Here is a 12,889-nt window from a genome sequence, read left to right as displayed (position 1 = left end):
GCTATGAGGATAAATCACCAAAAATTACAATATTCTTGGATAATGAAGCACATTTCAAAGCTTCAGGTGTCTGGGTAGACAGATGGAAGGATAGATAAACAGATAAATAGACCAGTAACCATATTTCCAACCTTAGAGGGCAGAGTTGTGCTGCTGTCCTGCTGGGAATTGCTGCACTCAACCACATCACACAGATCGAACAGAAGAATCTGCTGTGTTGGGATTGGAGTAAAATTAGGGCATGAAAGGTTTACAAGACCCTTCTTGGTCGTTCACCTCCTTACTTGGTTCATCTGTTGCAGCCAAAGCCTGTCACATACAACACCTGGTCCTCACTTCGTCTTCAATTAAGTATTCCCAAAACCAACTCTGCCTTTGGTCTTGCTTCTTTCCAATCTGCTGCCGCTCTCGACAGCAGATTGCTTTGCTGGATATTGGACAGATTGCTAAACTGGATACATTAATTTCACTTTCATCTTTTAAAACTATTGTATCATCTTTGTTCATGGACACTTGCAGTAGCTTCTCTACATAATAATTTTTGTGTTGTCTATATATATATATATATATATATATATATATAAGTATTGGATTTCAACTCACTTCAAAAGCCAACTACACAAATGTAAAAATAACAACAGGCATAAAAGCGCAATGTGTCGTTTAAAGAATAGTATTGTGGAATAAGTTAACGTGAGTTAAGTGATTAACTGGCGAGCTAACGTTACCTGAGGTTATTGATGTGCCAACATTAATGTTACATCTTACCAAGATTATCGTGATATTATACATCACTTATACTTCATATTATGTACATAAAAATACCACGTAACGTTAGACTAATTTAACCTTAGACGGATTGTTAACCCTGCTTGGTTTTCAGACAGTTACAAAAACCTTGGGATATAGTACACGGTTAATGTAACTAGGTTATTTTGTGATTTATGCTGCTTACTGTTTGGTGATGTGAAGCAAAAAACTTACTTGAACATGTCGTTTTGTTTTAAGGAGCAAGGTGCAAACTGTTCATTATAAACTGAGGGGGGGAAGCGACCACCTCTTCACTGGGGCAAAATTTTCTGCCAACGTGACTTGGAGATAATTAAAGTATCAATAGCCTTTTTGTAATATCTGCATTTAATCATCGTGTACTTAAAGTTACAGTTAAATGAGCCCCCATCCTATTCAAAGCCTTTAACAATAAGACAACCAGTAGATGGGGCAGCCCTTTGTTGTGTTTTTGTGTCTCTGTCCTGCCCTGTCACCTTTTCCAGTCTTCATAAAATTACCATTTCTTTTGTTTCTCTGTGATTAGGACAATTTTGGAGAAAATGGGCCTGTGGGGGAAGATGACTTCCCTCCAAGCAAAACAAAAGTGGGACAATTTAAAAAAAATAAATACAAAGTATGTATGTGTGATTTGGCAAATCCTACTACAATAAATTTAGGTATTTGTCCCAAGAATACATTTTCTTGATTACAAACATGAGTGCCCAATGGGACGCTAAAATCTTTAAGACAGACTCTGTCTATGGGATATTTAACGTTCCCATGCGTTAATGCCTTAGTGTGCGCTAGCTTAACAGCGGAGATACAGTGACTTTCTTTACAAACAGGCTTGCTGACATAATGTTAACCCGAAAGTCGTACAGTGTTGCGCATTGAGCAAAATTAGTTTTTAGCTCTAATGAATTTTGTCTTGAGGCCTACGCCATTTATCATTAACTTGTCTTGAAAAAACAAGTCAGAATGTAAAGGGGATATTAGCTCCACTACGCGGCCGCCTTGTGTGTATTCCATTCTTTTAACTGGTCCATCATTGCGTCCTCCAGCCATTGCGTCGTCCATATGACCTGCTGTATCCATGCAAAATAGTCCGGATCCAAACTGTGTCTGCAGAGCGTCCTTTCCATAGTTCAAAAGGCACTCTATTATACCCCTGTAAGGATATGTGTTTGATGATTGCGTTATGAGTCGGCCCCCCAACGATATGTCGACCTGTGAAAATATTGTACATCCAGGGTAGTTGATAAAGCCCACTTCGTCTGCTTGATCCAGGTTTCCGCCATTAGCTTGGGTTATTTTTGCACACGTGTACAGAAACGTATTGTTTAGATCCAGGTAGTCCTCTGTACTAGCTGGAATGAAAAATTCAAGGGGTGCAGAGTCTGATACCGCTGCTAGAGGAAGGAATTCGACCTAGATGCATTTCTCAATACTTGTTTGTGTTAACGGCACCATAAACAGGTCTAGCTCCGACTTGACGCACTCTTGTGACAGGCTATGTACCAACGACACTCTCGTTAGAAAATGTCTCTTGTCGTCTGACGTTTTGTCGACTTGCTTCTCCTTGCTTGTTTATTTTTTCTAGTCTTAGTATGGGTCTTCTTATTTGTTGTTCGGCTACGCCTCTTTGGTGGGGAACTCCCTCTTTTCCCAGGAGCTCGTTTTATTGGTCGGGGGACCACGGCCACTATACCCGACCCCTCTTGACGTCTGTTCATGACGTAAGATCCGTAGCTATGTTTTTAGTGGCTGTCTTTAAATGAGGGGCAACAAATGTAAATCCTTTCTTGAATAAGGGGAATGCTAATCTAAACAAACCCCTAAAGATACCTCCTAACCCTGCACCATACTGAGCACCGAGCCCGCTGTATCCTGGTAAATCACCACCCGCTTGGGCTGTATAATATGCAACATACTTGTCCGCATTGTGACCATATGGATGGTACATGTTTGCTCCTTGTCTAGCACTGATATTTTACGGGTCGAAAGTGTAGCTTTATTATCACTTATTTCACATCTAAACATTGCCGCTCCGGGGATAAATAAAGTTTTCCTTGAAACGTTAATTCTACATCTCTCGTTGGTAAAATGCTTACTCTGTTGGTAATGTTGTTGTAATCAAGCTCAATGTGACCCATGTCGTTTTCAGATAAACAACTGTTTAGTTCAGCTATTATCGGTGACATTGTTGTATAGAACCCCTGTGTCACTGATAGAACTTCCCTCTTGTTGGATTTTGTATCAAACACGACAAATTTTGAGTCTTCTGATGAAAACGATTTTCATGTTTTTGGATATTGTATTTCTATCAAACCCACCTCGTATGCTGATTTAAAGTGTAAAGGCTTGGAGAGTTTTGTTCTAAAGTTTGCTATTGTATTGCTCGGGTAAAATAATGCAGACGGGTTGCTGGGCAGGGTGACAAAAAAATCCTCTGTATCCATTTATACGTGTGTTTGCAAGCTGCTAAGGTAGCTGAATGACCCGTTTTTCCAAAATCCACGAGTTACATTTATCTGGCCATCCAACCCTTTTGACTAACACCATGTTTCTGCATTGTCTTTTCTTTCTAGATAAAATCTTTTCTATTTTAAATGTTTTCTATTTTAAATGTTGTTTTTATCTATAATAACCTGTAAACAGGAGGGTCCCTTGACACGCATTCCTTTACAGTGAAATATTCATCAGTATAATTTTGCTCATAACCTTTTTTAAAAGTTTGAAATTCTTACAGTATCGCCCACCTCATATTTAAAACGAATTACTCTTTTATCTTTTGTTTTATACAAGTTGTTAAATACAATATCTTCATTGTCTTTTGTTACATCAATCGGTTTCATTTTAATACTACGATGAAAACTATGATTGTAGGAGGTGACTAAATCCTGCAATATATCTACATATCGTTTAGAATTATTGGCTGTTAAATAACTAACGTGTCGAAATCCTTGTTTAAGAACTCTTTTCCCTGGTCTGTTTTAATTTTATGCGGTATTCTACCTTCAGCTAAGATATCTTTAACGGACGCTGTGACGCATTTACCACTCACTTATTATCACTTATCACACCACAACACTTATTTTTTAAACAACCCGCCCATGTGTATTTTGAAAACAAATCTCTACATGTTAATAAATAGCGTATCCCATCATTTTCAGCAGAAAAAGCGGACATGTCAACTAGATCTATCTGGAATTGCCAATCTATTGAATTCACTAAAACCTTGTTTCTCTTAAAATGCACCGGAGCCTTCTTGTGTAGAGTATAGGCATCTTGCTTCATGAGCCAGTTTTCTACGTCTGAATCTGCGGACCGAACCCCAGTAGTGTCAGATATGGCCTTTTTAAGTTTTTGCTTGCCTCCGTAACCCCCTGCATTTTCTGTCGCATAGTATATATTCCTCATCACCTCCTCCATGGTCTTTGTTACAAAGACTGACGTCAGCAATGATTACAAGTATAAACTTCTCAGAAAATCAGTACAAGCACCTATGTTTTTACAAACCAAAGATTCAGTTAACCAGTACATTTACATTCATGATCGTTCACAGGAAAAACATTTGCTATATCGAGTACATCTGCATGTTTATCCGCTGTCATTTGCACCATGGTACGCCATCCAGAGGTCATTCATCTAACACATTCTGTCTGTTTGTCAAATCTAGAACAACATAGTGTCCTATCTGTGTCACATATTGCATTGTTAACAGCTTCACACAACAGTGTTCTCATCTTATACACAATGTATGACATAGTTTAGTAGACTAGACACATTCCCCATTGTTTTTAGTGTTGTTCCCCCTTCCAGATATGCAGAGATTCCTTAACTACTGTGCTCACACTGTCCTCCACTCTAACTACCCGTTTAAGCAAAGCAATGAGAAAAGGGTTCCTCAGCCAAATCTGTAGAGCAGCTGCTGCAATGTATCGAATGCTGCATTCACACGTTGGCACCAACCCAAGATCGCGTAGTACATACTTTTGAGCATCAGCAAAATTTTTGTTAAAAAGCTTCTGCGTAATTTCTCTCTTATGTCCTTTTATATTAAAGAAGGGCAGCGTGTCAATGCATGTAAGGTTGTTTTCTGCACCATTCATCTGTATATGCACAATACACACATGTTTGTATAGCTTTTTGCTGCAGTATATCGTATAAATAATAAGCTACGGTTACCTTTATAATACCGCTCGCAGTAGAGTTAGGAGATGTGTTCTTCAGGTACCCTTAAATGGCTTGTCCCTGCTATTGTCCTCTTCTGCTTTTTCTTCAGGAACGAGAAATGTTAAATTTCTTTCCCCCAGTTCTTTGCCATAGTCATTCACCCATGAGTTATCATCATCCTGTAGTATTGGAAAATATTTAGGGCTGCTCGATAGATCCTCACCCACTGCACATGTCCTCGTACCTGCACAAAACATTTTAATTAGAACAATGTGACCGTCAGGCCCGTCGTGGAGGTCTTTGAGGTTGTCTGCAGTGTTGTTTTCTTTTCATCTTGCTTGTCCTCAGGACCAAAAAGTTTTGATCCCTACATAGCTAACAAAAGGTTTATACCATCTGAATAATTTATCAATGTGTGAGAAGATTTCAAGGGTTCTATCCCATTCTCCCCACTGGACCACAAAGCCGGTGCTGAACCACGTCTCCCACTCTTTAGATGTGATGGGGTAGCCTTTTTGTTGCTCTGGGGTTCCCATCCTTGCATTTTGAATGATAGAATTGTCCTTGCATGATCTAAAAAAGTATTGATGTAGTATTTAGTCACAATTATCCTTGTGTATCGTCTGTAGCTTTACTTCCTATTTTCTTTTGTAATTTTGGTGATTGGTGTTTTTGTCTAGCTTTGTTTCCTGTCTATCTTGATTCCTAATGTTTCTCACCTGTGATTAATTGCCCTGCCTGCTTGTGTGGTGTGCCCTTGTATATATTGCCCTCAGTTGTGTTCAGTCCTTGTGGTGTCATCGTCGATTGAGTGTTCTGCCCGAGCTTTGGTCTTGTTTTGGATTACTCCCTTTGGCTTTCTCTGCGTTTCTTGGATTGTTCCCTTTGGATTACTCTGTGTTTTTGGACTACACTTGTGTTTGGACTCTTGCCATGTACTCATATGTAAGCCTGTTTTGTTGATCATAATAAACCTTTTGAACTGCAAACGCTTTTCCACGGTCTGCCTTTTGGGTCCCCACTCAGTGTTCCTGCCTCAGCACTCAGCCTGCCTGATAATGGGAGTATCCCAGGAAAATGGGAGGGTTGACAGATATGTCTCAGTCTTTATTAGTTACAGAATGCATTTCCAAACAAAACCCATTCGTAGATTTTGATTTGAAATGAGTATCCGCCATCATGTGTGTCACTGTACATACACTTGAACTGTGTTAGTTGACACCAACTCTTCCAGATTTCCTGTTCTTGATGAAGGAAGTGATTCTTATCTTGTTTATTGTTCCGGCAAGTGTCAATTTTTGAAAGAGCCACATCTAGCAGATTTGACGGTGATCAACATTTTAATAAGCTCTGAGGCGTCAAGCTAACAGACTCTCTAAGTGAAAGCACTGAAATTGAATATCAGGCAGTTTCTTTTACAGATCTGATACACAGCAGCAGGATCAATTCATGCTTTAAAAGGTGAAATATTAAGAACATCCATTTCCCAATTCGGCCTTTAGGTTGTGGTTTTTATTTGGAGAGAACTACAGTGATGAGTAGATTAAGCTTTTTTCCCTCCAGAGATCACTATAATTAACATAAATACTGTAATAACTAAACACTAAAGAAAAAGCATTGATTGAAAGGAATTACTACACTTCTATAGATATCTGCCTTAAGGAGACATTGTGAAGCTAAAATAGAAGATAAATTAAATTTGTTTTTAATTCATTGTTAGACATTTAAAATGATTTACGATTTCAAAACAGCACAATAATATAGGTAAATTTTTGCTATATTAATTTGGCACATTCTGTCCGTGCTGCATCTTTGCAAGTACATTAGGATTTAGAATCAGGCCTATTTGTATTGGCTGCATTATCATATAATTATTTGCTGGCATGCTTCTCACCAAAAGCATGTTAGCATCCAGCTACTACGATATGTAGTTATGTTATTGAATGCTGCTATTGGTATTTTATCTTGGATGAAATATCAAGATGTTCAAATTTTACTATTGTTTATAGACACTAAATTATTTTGAAGGTCATTTTTCACTATTTCCTGTTTTTTACAGACCAAACGATAATTGAATAATCGAGAAAATAATCTATAGATTAACTGAATGAAAATAATCTTTAGCTCCAGTTCTATCTCTGTCCATGAGTCACTGCTACTATACTTGACAATAAAATGTACCATATTTTGATTCTAACAAAACGGTGTGAGTGACAACAAAGTGTATTTACAAACAAAATAACATTATATTAGTGTATACTGACGCTGTAAACAATGTGTATTTCATACTCTTCTGCTGACTTAGAGGCATACACGTGCGGAGTTCCTGGTGTGTGTGTGTGTGTGTGTGTGGGCGTGTCCTGGGGACACACTGCACATTAGAAGGCAGTGTGATTCCTGTGTTGGTCAAGTAAAATATTGTGTGTGGATGTATTTTGTTTTCTGGTAAATTTAAATATTTTACCTTGAGTTAATGACCATGTGCATTATGTGGCTAAATGAATGTATTTGTTTTTTTTCTCTATTCAGAAAAGTCCACTATTGTTGTCTAGTCTTGACTGTTGTAGACAACAGTCAAGACAGTCAAGATTTTGGTGCTGTCTAGACTTGACTGTTTTATAGATTTTGTAGTTGAGAGTTTAGGTCTAGAGTTCCTGTTTAGCAGTAACTGAAGTCTACCAGAGTGACTGTGAACTAGTTTATGGCAGCTGTTTACATATTCTGGTATTGCTAAGGGGTACTATAGTGTACTCTTAAATTAAATGGTTGAGATCAGATGCAATAAGTAAATGACAAGTGAGAAAGTAATTCCTGTATTTACTATAACCTCGAACTGCCTACAAATCCTCAATTTTACATTTTATTACTGTTCTTGTTTAAGTCCAGTCCGGGGAACAAAACCCATCAAATTTATTGTGTTTGGCCTCATCATTCCTGGCCTGGCCACACCTATTAAGATTTTCAAATTATACTATCCTGCAAATCCCACAAGGATGTTTCATCTGTTGACTGATTTACTGACGAAAGAAACATGGAAACATAACAAAATACACAGAGATACTGAAGCTATTTAGGCAGATCCCAGGTTAGAACTTGCTCTCTGTATCTGTCTGAGAATGAGACAGAATCATATATTTTAAGATGTCTTGGTAATTTGATGCCAACCGAAATCAAATGTTATGTTCTCACCTGGTCAAATAGATGAAGCTTTAAAGATCAGATGCTGCAGACATTCTCTGTCTCATTCTCTGACTGAAAACTGAACAAAGCCAGACATTCTTGGGGTGGTTGCCACCACAGAACTGTGTCATATTGGTCTCCCAGCATCTCCCATTGAATCTGCTGACATTATGAGAGCGAGGCAGGCAGTCTGACAGTCCGTCAATACCAAAGATTCTCCTCCAGCTGCTTTCCAAAGACTCCTCACCACTGACGACAACACTGTCTGCTCTCCTTACATGTCAGAGTTGGGGAAACAAAAATCGAAGATGTATTTTTTCCTCCTTTTCCTTTTGAATTCTTTGTCAAAGTTTTCTCATTTGTGCCGTGTCAGCTGCAGCCGGCGCTAAGGAGTGCTTTGATTTCTCATCCCTGAGCCAGTTGACATTTATTTCACAAACACTTGACATTTGAAAATGGGCTCTCAGTGTGAGTGCTATGTTTCCACACTGTATATACACACACACACACGCACACACACTTTTGTCTGCTACAGCTTCATATCAGATCTATAAATCAAATGTTCCGTGTTCTCCTTAGAGAAAAAAAAATCTGAAAATCTGAAACCAAAATTTTATATTTATTGGTTTCATGATGGCGCCACCTAGTTTTGCATGAATTCAATGGAATACGTCTACATAGATGTACCTGTTAAAATTGTCCTTAGGTGTGAATGTGAGTGTGGGTGGTTGTTTGTCTATGTGTGGCCCTACGATGGACTGGCGACCTGTCCAGGGTGTACCCCGCCTTTCGCCCGATGTAAGCTGGGATTGGCTCCAGCCCACCCTGTACGCAGGATAAGCGGTTGACGATGGATGGATGGATGTATTCATAAGAAAATAGGAAAATAAAGTAAAAACGTCTGTAGGCTCTCTCTGCATGGTTTCCGATGAAAGTCAAAAATTAACATTCAGAGGCTCAAAATGGCAGCTGCATTCTCTTTCAACAGTATTTGAGAATAAGTCTTTTGAAAGTTATCAGAGTTTACATATAGCACACATTTTACATATTTAGAATTTTCTACAGACAAATCTCTATGCACAAAGGGTTGCAAAGCTGATTGTGTGGCAAATTTGTTCTGTGTCAATGCAGGTATACAGGGGATAAAGATACTTTGTTTTCTTTATGCCACGTCTAAAATAGGGAAACAAACTATCATGAAAATACCAAAATAAATAGATGTTCGGTCAATATTGCCCAGCCCTCCGGCAATACAAAAAATACTGTTAACAAGCCATACAGTGATTTCTAATGAGGATGTCTTCTTCCCTTTTGTTCAGTTGCTAAAGGTACCTTGCATACTGCAGTTTTGTAAGGTGTTGGGGATACCTAGGCAGACACATCAGGGTCTTCATCCTGTCATGTGGTGTTGGCCGGATACGCCAGGAGTTTCCTGATCCTGCAGAGAACTATGTTGGGTTCCAGCCGCCCCATGACTGAACCGTGATACATGCCTGGCGATGACCTCCTACTTTGAGGGTCTGTCGAACTGTGCACGCAGGTCCTCTGGGATGGGAATCTGTTCATGTTCCTATCTGTATGTGATGGGTCCTCAAATGTCCTCAAAAAGCAGCTTCATCAGGTTACACACATAGTCTGCAAAAATTATGTTTACATTAGAAATATGTTTCACAACAATTTTTAACATGAGCCACAAAGTTTAAGTGTGCTATTCATCCTTGTTGTATATAGATAAGTTTGAGTATGTAAAAAGTTGTTTCACTGGTATTTTTTACATTTGTATACTTTGTTATTTATAATAAAAAATATATTTAACTTACTAAATGTTTGCTCCATCTTAACAGGCTTTGCTGTATATTCTCCCTTCTTGGACTCAGGAACGTTTTCCTGTAGACAGCATTACCTGCTTAAGTTGTAGCTTGTTCTCACTTGGTATTCTCATTAAAATGCATGGCAGCCAGGTTAAGCATTAAAAACAAAAACAAATGAAAGCCTATCTCTGTAGTTACACCCATATATTGTTAAACATACATCTCTTTTACATTTATACAACATTTATATTAATATTACGCTTGAAACAAGTTTTTTGGTTCGTACATGTCAACCTGCAGATTCCATGGATGTTTTAATACTATTTAAAAAAATAGTTATTACCTGCACAGAATCCCAATGAAGGGGAAAACGTCATTCTTTGGTGCAAAGCGTAGAATGAAACTATGAAGGCTTCTAGTTATGACGTTTGTTGGTGATGACTGAGTTTTTCGACGTCTTTGAAAACTCTTCAGAGTTTATCGACTTTGTACAGGGCCACTGAACCTGTTGACAGTCAAACACAAACACAAATGGAGTAAGTCCTTGTAGAAGCAGTTATTAGTAGATGAAAATGACTTGATACAAACCTGGTTGAAACCACTTCCTGGGGTCTCTGGAGGCTATGTCAGGATGAGCATACTTGAGGAAGAGCAGATCATCATGTGTGTGCACATTCTGGATGTGGTTGACCAGGGACTTTCTCCAGTCCAGACTTTGAAGACACGGCTGTCCAGTAAATGTGGCTTTTGATGCTAGACAACCACTTGCACACTCCTTGTTTTGGAAAATCTTGTCCAGCTTTTTGGACTAACCTGATAAGATATAAAGTTGTGATAATGTAAAAAAAAAAGAAGAAAATAAAGTGAAACTGTGACTACATTAACTTACCAGTTTTATATGGTATTTAAATTTTAAATAAAACCATGTAATTACCCTTCTCAAAGTGCCAAACATCATAGTACTGGGTCACCTGTCGCTCCCTCAGAAATTGTGTCACAATGTAATGCACAGTCAAATGGTTTACCTCCAGAAAATCCAGGCCTCTTTTTAGACCTTCCTTTTCCATGTGCACGCTGCCACCAACCTCATTGCTCTAGACGAAATAAAATATACATATACACATTATAAATAGTGAAGTGTACACAAGTCTTGTTGACTTTCTGTCCATAGAAGTGTAGGTTTAACCTGTACAAGTTGAAGGTCAATGATATTGTTGGTCCCCAGTAGCAGTGGCTGGCTGGAGTGTCCTTAAATATATGAGAAACGTTATACATCACTATTTATGACAATCGTTAGACAGAAATAAAGTATAGTTTTCCATAATCAGTGATAAACCATAACACTGCCAAAAAAATCTGTGAAGTTTGATTCTTTACCTGGTGAGTTGTAAATGATAAATTAATATTTAGTTAATCAGTGAAAAATGTATTACCACAGACAAAATTCCAACATTGAAAGTAGCCATGGCTCCTAACCTAACGTCAGATGGCTCTGTCAAAGATTCTCCAGGCTCATACGTGGAATCATGTGGCTCTGGGAAATCAGAAACACTGTCTTCATCCTCCTCTTCCTCCTCCTCACCCTCCTTCAGTAATACAAGACAGGGTCTCTTTGCTGGTCTGACACTCAGTGAATGTGCAGAACCCTTTACAGGTGTGGATGAGAGAACCATGAGTCTTGGTGATTGATCTCTGTGCTGGCATTTTGGAGGAAACTAACCTGTGTGGCTGATTAGAAACAAAGAAATTAAGGTTTTTAGTTTGTGATACTGTGATGTTGTACATCTTTATGTGTTTTCTTGCTATTAGTAAACTAATACAATCTTCTTCAGTCCATCAGCAAATAACACCCATTTCTTGTCCATTTTATTTGATCACCTTTGCTTCTCACAGATTGTTTCAATGTGCCTTGGAAAACTGTGTTCTAGCAGACTTTGTAGATGGACAGTAGCTGAACTGTGTGCCAAAAGATGCCATCAGAGGGCAGAACTGTGTTGCTACAAACACAGCAGGTTCAGGGTCAGTTTGGCATTCTCGGTGTACACAATGTCTTGTGGGCGTCTGTTGTGATGTACTCTCAGTGGGAAAACACAATGGAATAACTTGTTTTTGCTATGAACAACTTCATGATTCACATAAAACAGTGTTTACCCACATGCCACTAGTTTTTTAAAGCAGTGTAAAACCTTAATGGCTGGAAACAATCAATGAAATCAATTTCAGTATTTTTGCTTTGGCAACTAAACTAAATGGTAGGATAATAAATATAATCACAGGGCAAATGATTAAATTATCACATTTTGACCATTGAAGGAACAACAACAATATAGGAATGGGTAGAATAGGTAGGCTAATCTGCCATGTCTGTAATTTGTAACATAGTAGCTACACTGTATACGCTGTAGCCAGAGACACTGGATTCACAAGTCATAATGTTCAATTATCAATACAAAACAAACATTTAAGTGATATGCTACTTACAGCTTGTGTTTCTGCATCATCAACATCAGCCCTTATAGATAGAAAAACCCTGTCTTTTAGCCTCAGCTTGGCTGAAAAACCAGCTTCACACAGGTCCTTGTTGATGAAACTGTCCTCCGTAAAGTGGTAGAAATAAATAGAAACATGTTTACCAAGCTATTGTTGGCCCGAAAAAAGAAACTGTATCCAATCTTGTTCGGCCTGGAAAAGAAAATAAGCTTAATTGTCCTTCACAACCGAAAAAACACTTTCTTGGTGATATACAGAATACTGAACAACTTCCAAGGACGGCTGTGTCGTCCTGCGCTGTCCACACGGACACGGGTATTTTTATAACTGGAGTTTTTCCTACTTCGTTTAAAAAAAATCTCCGTCCGCATGAAAACACAAACACACGTTATCAAGCGCTGTCAAGAGCATGCCAAACCACCTGGCGGCCATATGGCCGATGTTGTGCCAATTACAGCATA

The 12,889-nt window shown here is 38.5% G+C and overlaps 1 long non-coding RNA gene across 5 annotated transcripts; it reads right to left on the bottom strand.

Moving 5' to 3' along the window:
* Window positions 1-4,296: 4,296 nt before the first annotated feature.
* On the bottom strand, window positions 4,297-12,554 carry LOC123967237. Of its 5 annotated transcripts, none has more exons than XR_006824216.1 (9): window positions 12,420-12,553; window positions 11,415-11,666; window positions 11,125-11,186; window positions 10,873-11,032; window positions 10,527-10,751; window positions 10,282-10,443; window positions 9,948-10,014; window positions 9,496-9,762; window positions 4,297-5,191 (listed from the first exon to the last, which is right to left on the bottom strand). It is a non-coding gene; the product is annotated as an uncharacterized LOC123967237 (long non-coding RNA). The 5 variants fall into 5 exon arrangements; XR_006824214.1 differs by lacking the exon at window positions 4,297-5,191 and adding an exon at window positions 11,817-11,935 and having other exon boundaries at window positions 8,726-9,762; window positions 12,420-12,554; XR_006824215.1 differs by lacking the exon at window positions 4,297-5,191 and having other exon boundaries at window positions 8,726-9,762; window positions 11,372-11,666; window positions 12,420-12,554.
* Between the last annotated feature and the right edge of the window lie 335 nt (window positions 12,555-12,889).

This window comes from Micropterus dolomieu, unplaced genomic scaffold (assembly GCF_021292245.1).
Source record: "Micropterus dolomieu isolate WLL.071019.BEF.003 ecotype Adirondacks unplaced genomic scaffold, ASM2129224v1 scaffold_169, whole genome shotgun sequence".
NCBI classification, from domain to species: Eukaryota; Metazoa; Chordata; class Actinopteri; order Centrarchiformes; family Centrarchidae; genus Micropterus; species Micropterus dolomieu.
Note: the sequence above shows the minus strand (reverse complement) of the source record. Positions and strands in the feature narration are given on the sequence as shown.